Source organism: Dendropsophus ebraccatus, chromosome 10 (genome assembly GCF_027789765.1).
Source record: "Dendropsophus ebraccatus isolate aDenEbr1 chromosome 10, aDenEbr1.pat, whole genome shotgun sequence".
In the NCBI taxonomy this organism is placed as follows: Eukaryota; Metazoa; Chordata; class Amphibia; order Anura; family Hylidae; genus Dendropsophus; species Dendropsophus ebraccatus.
Window position 1 is genome coordinate 60016018 of NC_091463.1, and position 7655 is coordinate 60023672.

At 49.2% G+C, this 7655-nt stretch overlaps 1 protein-coding gene across 1 annotated transcript in view; it reads right to left on the reverse strand.

Moving 5' to 3' along the window:
* The window catches only part of PASD1 (PAS domain containing repressor 1), a 112393-nt gene extending 109154 nt beyond the window's left edge, over positions 1 to 3239 (reverse strand). Inside the window, exon 1 of the mRNA XM_069942996.1 lies at positions 2732 to 3239. The gene's annotated coding sequence lies outside the window, so the exon portion shown is untranslated. The remainder of the gene's footprint in view (positions 1 to 2731) is intronic.
* Between the last annotated feature and the right edge of the window lie 4416 nt (positions 3240 to 7655).

Consider the following 7655-nt stretch of genomic DNA (forward strand, 5'->3'; position numbering starts at 1 on the left):
ATTCATGGCTAAGTAGATAGAGGTGGAAAATAACACACAGCCATGTAGTTTACTGAGAATAACTTTGTAGACGCCCATGTTAGTCAATCCTTGGAAACTTCTGAAAGGACATACATGGAAATAATTTGAAGAAGGAGGGAGCAGCCTCGTGTGGCACTTTTTGGATCGACAACATCTATCTGACAGCTTAAGTGATACAATTAGCAAAAGGGGGGAAAAAAAGAACTGAAATTCTAATTTGACACTTTTTTCATACATTCACAAAAGGGAGAAACAAAGGGAACATAATGCTCCTGAAGTTAGAATAAAATCTGCATAAGTGTCACCTGCTAATTTGTATCTTTGCACATTTTTAAAAAAAAAATATTTAAGTGAATAAGAAATCATCGAAGGAGATTATGCGGAAAAAAATACACAACTGTAATCTTCTCAATAGAGCAAAAAGATAAATAAATAAAATAAACTGATTAATAAATATGACTTATTGTTACATTCCTGGCCTAAAAACTTTATGGCTGTGCTTAACTATGTAAAAATACAAAAGGCCCAGTGACACATCAGAAGTAATTTTCATGAGCTGAGGTGAAAAGTCAGATATGCTCAGTGATGCCCCAGAACCGCTCTGGCTGCTCAGTGACTGCCATACCTTATAGAGATTTATCTGACAGATTTTTTTAAGCCAAAGCCAGGAACAGATTATAAACAGAGAAAAGGTCATAGAGGAAAGACTGAGATTTCGCCTCTTTTCAAATCCATTCCTGGCTTTGGCTTCAAAAATCTCAGATAAATCTCTATGTGTAAACACACCATTAGGCAGTAGTCAGAGATTCAAGGTAATAAAGAGCTCTCTGACCAGTGCTGAACAAGTATAGGCACATTATGAAGCACCAGAACAATGGGTCAGTAGGGTCACAACTCTTATCAACAGTATCAAAGAGAAAAGTAATCAAACCAAAAATAAAAAGTACACCGTGGGATGGATTGCCCATAATAAACTTCAGTTTGGACCAATCTTATGGGTAAACAATCTGATATGATAAAGTATAATTCAATCTGACTTGGATTAGATAAACTTTTATATTGGCAATGTATCCTGTTACTCCAGTTCCTCATACTTCCCGCTTTATATAGAAAACCTCATAGGAAACAAAAATTCCCATTGTTCCCATTTCATCCACAAACTATAACTTTCCTTTATTCTCATCCATGTTTTTATTCCAAGTTTTGCCTTTATTCCAATAAAGCACAATACATATTATAGGCTTTGACTTGTTGATCCTCACTTCTCCTGATCTTTCCATTGTCCACTATATTCACATAACAAAAAACAGACAATTTTAGATCTCTTTCTTGAGAAAAGGGTAATAAAGCAACTCAACCAGGGAACACAATAAATTCAGCATTTGCAATGTGCCCTCTGTACTCTCTTTTCAAGTTATGGGACCTGACTTGTTGGCACTGCAATTAAAGTCAGGTACAAAGCCAAGTAGAACAGAATTATTTCCCAATACCAAGAGGCTGAAACTATCTCTTTCAATGTTTTTCTTGTGTTTTTTTTTTTTGTACCCTGTCTGTTTAGTACTAAACTGTAACCAGCGCTACTAATTAATGCAATCTTTATCTTAATGCCAGGATCCAAGGATGAAGTCCAAGAGAGGTGTGTTTATCAAGGTAAAAAACAACAACTAATAATAATCATCAAAGACATATAAAAAGGCAAGTGCTGATGTGTTAAGGAGTGGAAAATTCCCAATAAACATACAGGGAACCAAGCTACCTGGTGATATAATATATGGCAGTGATCTGTCATATATAACCACACACTTCCAAAAGACAAAACTCACCCCACCCACCCCCACACTCTTAAAGGAGTATTCCTTCTTCAAATAAAAAATGTATATATGCGTGTCAAGGGACCACTTCTTGTCCCCAAAACATGACTGTTGCCCCTACATAAACACCGACTGAATGGGCTGTGCAATAAACATAACTAACAACTGTGTTGCATATCCAAGTTGTAGAAAAACAGGAGTCAAAAACACCAACTAAATCAGTGTTCCCTTGTTACTCTCCACCTGCTGCAAAACTACAATTCCCATCATGTCCTGGGACATTCAAGGGTTATGCAGGTATGATGGCGGTAGAAGTCTTGCAACCACTGAAGAGCTATATTTTGGGACACACTAAATTATATATATATATATATATATATATATATATATATATATATATATATATATATATAGTTTTAGCAATGCCTTTGCCATGGACATGTCTTACACATATAAAACAGCAAAATCTACATTACATGATATAAAGCGACTCTTGTGAATGTTGCACGACACGCATCACGTGACACGACTTTTGGTCATTTTCTTTTTATATCCACAGAAGACTATATTGCAATACTATCCCATCATGCTATTATAGTGTCCATTGATTTATTTCTATACTGTATATGAGCACAGTCTCAAGTCAGTGAAAGATTACATAAAAGTTTTAGCCAAAGGTAACTTTTGGTGACAGAATTGTCACAGCTGCATTGGGTCTCAATCACCATAGCCATCAATACATTCCAATACAACAATGGCGCACATCAGGACCTGCAGGTGGAAATCACTGTCACTTCTATAGTCATCACTTATGACAGTACATCCAACTCTGGAAAATCTGCTGCCCCTCTAAATACTTTTAGCTCATCATCCAGCTCTCATACTAGAAGTCTACTTACCCTGGATTAATTGTCAGTGAGTGGTCCTGCCATGCCAGGACCCCAGGACACTGCTGATGCTGATTCCTTGTATCAGGACAATGATTAAATCCAATAGCAGGAAAGCCACATAACCCAATCTTAACATGTCATCATGATTCAGTATCCCCAAAAGTATCCAGTAATAGGAGAAGCCACAGAGTAATCCCAGAGTATTGAAGGTGCGAGAGGGGGGGCGCCCCAAAACCTGTTCCACTGCTAAGTAGTGACCACCTGTGCCAGTGCCAGAACAGGGCAGGGAGGGCACCAAGGTCTACAGGACAGCGCTGCTTGTGTAACTGGTAGCTGTGATGAGCCTGCCCTGCTCCTGCTCCTCCTCCTCCCCGGCCTCTGTGGATGTGGAGTGGGGAAGAGGGAGTGAAGTGAGGAGTGAGAGGCTGGAGCACAGAGCAGCAACTACTGCAGAAACTAGGTCACATCATTAGCAAGCGGAGAGGGGAGAGCTGCTGCAGCCGGCTACTGCTACTGACTGCTGCTGCCTGACACACTGCTGGGTCCTCCTTCCTCCATCCCCTCCTCAGCACTCCTGTACCCAGCTCCCCATGCCTCCCTCTGCCCAGCTCCCCATGCCTCCCTCTCTGCCCAGATCCCCATGCCTCCCTCTGCCCAGCTCCTCATGCCTCCCTCTCTGCCCAGATCCCCATGCCTCCCTCTCTGCCCAGCTCCCCATGCCTCCCTCTCTGCCCAGATCCCCATGCCTCCCTCTGCCCAGCTCCCCATGCCTCCCTCTGCCCAGCTCCCCATGCCTTCCTCTGCCCAGCTCCCCATGCCTCCCTCTGCCCAGCTCCCCATGCCTCCCTCTGCCCAGCTCCCCATGCCTCCCTCTGCCCAGCTCCTCATGCCTCCCTCTCTGCCCAGCTCCCCATGCCTCCCTCTCTGCCCAGCTCCCCATGCCTCCCTCTCTGCCCAGCTCCCCATGCCTCCCTCTGCCCAGCTCCTCATGCCTCCCTCTCTGCCCAGCTCCCCATGCCTCCCTCTCTGCCCAGCTCCCCATGCCTCCCTCTCTGCCCAGCTCCCCATGCCTCCTCTCTGCCCAGCTCCCCATGCCTCCCTCTCTGCCCAGCTCCCCATGCCTCCCTCTCTGCCCAGCTCCCCATGCCTCTCTCTCTGCCCAGATCCCCATGCCTCCCTCTCTGCCCAGCTCCCCATGCCTCCCTCTGCCCAGCTCCCCATGCCTCCCTCTGCCCAGCTCCCCATGCCTCCCTCTGCCCAGCTCCCCATGCCTCCCTCTGCCCTGCTCCCCATGCCTCCCTCTGCCCAGCTCCTCATGCCTCCCTCTCTGCCCAGCTCCCCATGCCTCCCTCTCTGCCCAGCTCCCCATGCCTCCCTCTGCCCAGATCCCCATGCCTCCCTCTGCCCAGCTCCCCATGCCTCCCTCTGCCCAGCTCCCCATGCCTCCCTCTCTGCCCAGCTCCCCATGCCTCCCTCTCTGCCCAGCTCCCCATGCCTCCCTCTGCCCAGCTCCCCATGCCTCCCTCTCTGCCCAGATCCCCATGCCTCCCTCTCTGCCCAGATCCCCATGCCTCCCTCTCTGTCCAGCTCCCCATGCCTCCCTCTCTGCCCAGCTCCCCATGCCTCCCTCTCTGCCCAGCTCCCCATGCCTCCCTCTCTGCCCAGCTCCCCATGCCTCCCTCTCTGCCCAGATCCCCATGCCTCCCTCTCTGCCCAGCTCCCCATGCCTCCCTCTCTGCCCAGATCCCCATGCCTCCCTCTCTGCCCAGATCCCCATGCCTCCCTCTCTGCCCAGCTCCCCATGCCTCTCTCTCTGCCCAGATCCCCATGCCTCCCTCTCTGCCCAGCTCCCCATGCCTCCCTCTCTGCTCAGCTCCCCATGCCTCCCTCTCTGCTCAGCTCCCCATGCCTCCCTCTCTGCCCATCTCCCCATGCCTCCCTCTGCCCAGCTCCCCATGCCTCCCTCTCTGCCCAGCTCCCCATGCCTCCCTCTCTGCCCAGCTCCCCATGCCCGCCTCTCTGCCCAGCTCCCCATGCCTCCCTCTCTGCCCAGCTCCCCATGCCTCCCTCTCTGCCCAGATCCCCATGCCTTCCTCTCTGCCCAGCTCCCCATGCCTCCCTCTCTGCTCAGCTCCCCATGCCTCCCTCTCTGCTCAGCTCCCCATGCCTCCCTCTCTGCCCAGCTCCCCATGCCTCCCTCTCTGCCCAGCTCCCCATGCCTCCCTCTCTGCCCAGCTCCCCATGCCTCCCTCTGCCCAGCTCCCCATGCCTCCCTCTCTGCCCAGATCCCCATGCCTCCCTCTCTGTCCAGCTCCCCATGCCTCCCTCTCTGCCCAGCTCCCCATGCCTCCCTCTCTGCCCAGCTCCCCATGCCTCCCTCTCTGCCCAGATCCCCATGCCTCCCTCTCTGCCCAGCTCCCCATGCCTCCCTCTCTGCCCAGATCCCCATGCCTCCCTCTCTGCCCAGATCCCCATGCCTCCCTCTCTGCCCAGCTCCCCATGCCTCCCTCTCTGCCCAGATCCCCATGCCTCCCTCTCTGCCCAGCTCCCCATGCCTCCCTCTCTGCTCAGCTCCCCATGCCTCCCTCTCTGCTCAGCTCCCCATGCCTCCCTCTCTGCCCATCTCCCCATGCCTCCCTCTGCCCAGCTCCCCATGCCTCCCTCTCTGCCCAGCTCCCCATGCCTCCCTCTCTGCCCAGCTCCCCATGCCTCCCTCTCTGCCCAGCTCCCCATGCCTCCCTCTCTGCCCAGCTCCCCATGCCTCCCTCTCTGCCCAGATCCCCATGCCTCCCTCTCTGCCCAGCTCCCCATGCCTCCCTCTCTGCTCAGCTCCCCATGCCTCCCTCTCTGCTCAGCTCCCCATGCCTCCCTCTCTGCCCAGCTCCCCATGCCTCCCTCTCTGCCCAGCTCCCCATGCCTCCCTCTCTGCCCAGCTCCCCATGCCTCCCTCTCTGCCCAGCTCCCCATGCCTCCCTCTCTGCCCAGCTCCCCATGCCTCCCTCTCTGCCCAGCTCCCCATGCCTCCCTCTGCCCAGCTCCCCATGCCTCCCTCTGCCCAGCTCCCCATGCCTCCCTCTTTGCCCAGCTCCCCATGCCTCCCTCTGCCCAGCTCCCCATGCCTCCCTCTGCCCAGCTCCCCATGCCTCCCTCTCTGCCCAGATCCCCATGCCTCCCTCTCTGCCCAGCTCTCCATGCCTCCCTCTCTGCCCAGCTCCCCATGCCTCCCTCTCTGCCCAGCTCCCCATGCCTCCCTCTCTGCTAACTTCTCCTGGCACCAGAGCCCTCAGTTTCCATGTAACTACACCAGTGGGATGATCACTACCACAACTGACCTACATTACTCTCTTACACATTTGTCAAGATATATATAGATGCTAGACAGACAGATATGATAGCTAGAGAACTAGATAGACAGACAGACAGACAGACAGACAGACAGACAGACAGACAGACAGACAGATAGATAGATAGATAGATAGATAGATAGGAGACATATAGGCAAGATAGATTAATAGATAATAGATAGAAGATAGATAGGAGACAGACAGATAGAGAGATAGATAGATAGATAGATAGATAGATAGATAGATAGATAGATAGATAGATAGATAGATAGATGGTATACATGTATTCAGTATTCATTTACTTTGTTTATGTAAACATCAGAAACAAGTTAAATAAATAGTAAATAAAAGTCCCTGCTTTGTCATTTTGTAGCCTGGTTGTCTTACATGGTATTTAGTTATATCTGTATATAGGAAAGCTGGGTGAGAAATCATGTATCTGTCCGTACTAAGATTTGGCACCAAACTTCTTGAGAGCCATCCTGGCTACCTATACATTACTGGAGGATATATGTCTTAACATGAAAGTTTTATCAATGAAGAAGCTGGTAAAACTGGGAGACAATCCCCTGGGAAGCTGTAGTGGTGTAATAGTGATCATAGGAGCTGGGTAAGGACCTTGACAATTCAGCCACTGGTGATTGTCTGATTGGGGGGGATGTTCTGTATTTTTATTTTATTTTATTAGATTTCCATTTGGACTGGTAAATGAGAGCTATGCTATGTTTTGTGGGATTCTTGTCCAATTTGTTCCTTATTTGACTTCATGCAAGAATTGGAGAAGCAATATGTGAAGTGCGTGTTGGGTGTCTTGGGGAGGTGGACACTATGGAGGACATTTGTAAAGACCGGCATACTCGTACACCAATTTTAAAATAGGCCCCGCCCCCAGGTGCCCCGTTGTATTGACTAAGAGGCTGCGCTTTCTCCCTGGAGTATTCCACTGGCACAGCCTTTATAAGTGTCCCCTATCTATATTTAGTTTTTCTTATATTGGAAGTAGATTTACTATTTATTGTGTCCAGCTGCCTCATTTGTCCTGGTGCTTTGCATTGCTTCCTTTTATTGATTTGTAATATATTTTCAACAAAAGGGATTCATATAATATAATATATAATAATTTGATATGTTATGTTTTCTATTATTTGTTCCACATAAATTTAAAGGGTAAGACGAATCGTACTTGCTGATAGCTTTCTATTGAGCACAGGGCGCTCAGGACAAAGGTAAGTCCCCCAGAGCACTGATCGGTGTGCAGCGGAACAGCGCTCTGGGGGTGGTAAGATGCATAGAAATGGCGCTGAGGATGAAGGTAAGAGACTTACCCTCATCCTCAGCACCCCGGGTGCAATAGGGAGCTATTAGCAGGTTTGATTCGTCTAACTTGCTGATAGTTTCTTTTTAAAGTAGGATTTTGGTTTCTTTTGTGTGTAGTTGGGGCGCAGTTTTACCTGTAGGTGTTTTATCTTTTTCATTGCATCAACACATCAGCTCTGTTAAAGGGGTTGTCTAGCAAAAATCTTTTTCTTTCATATCAACTGGTGTCAGAAAGTCATATAGAGTTGTAATTTACTTCTATTACTTCTTCC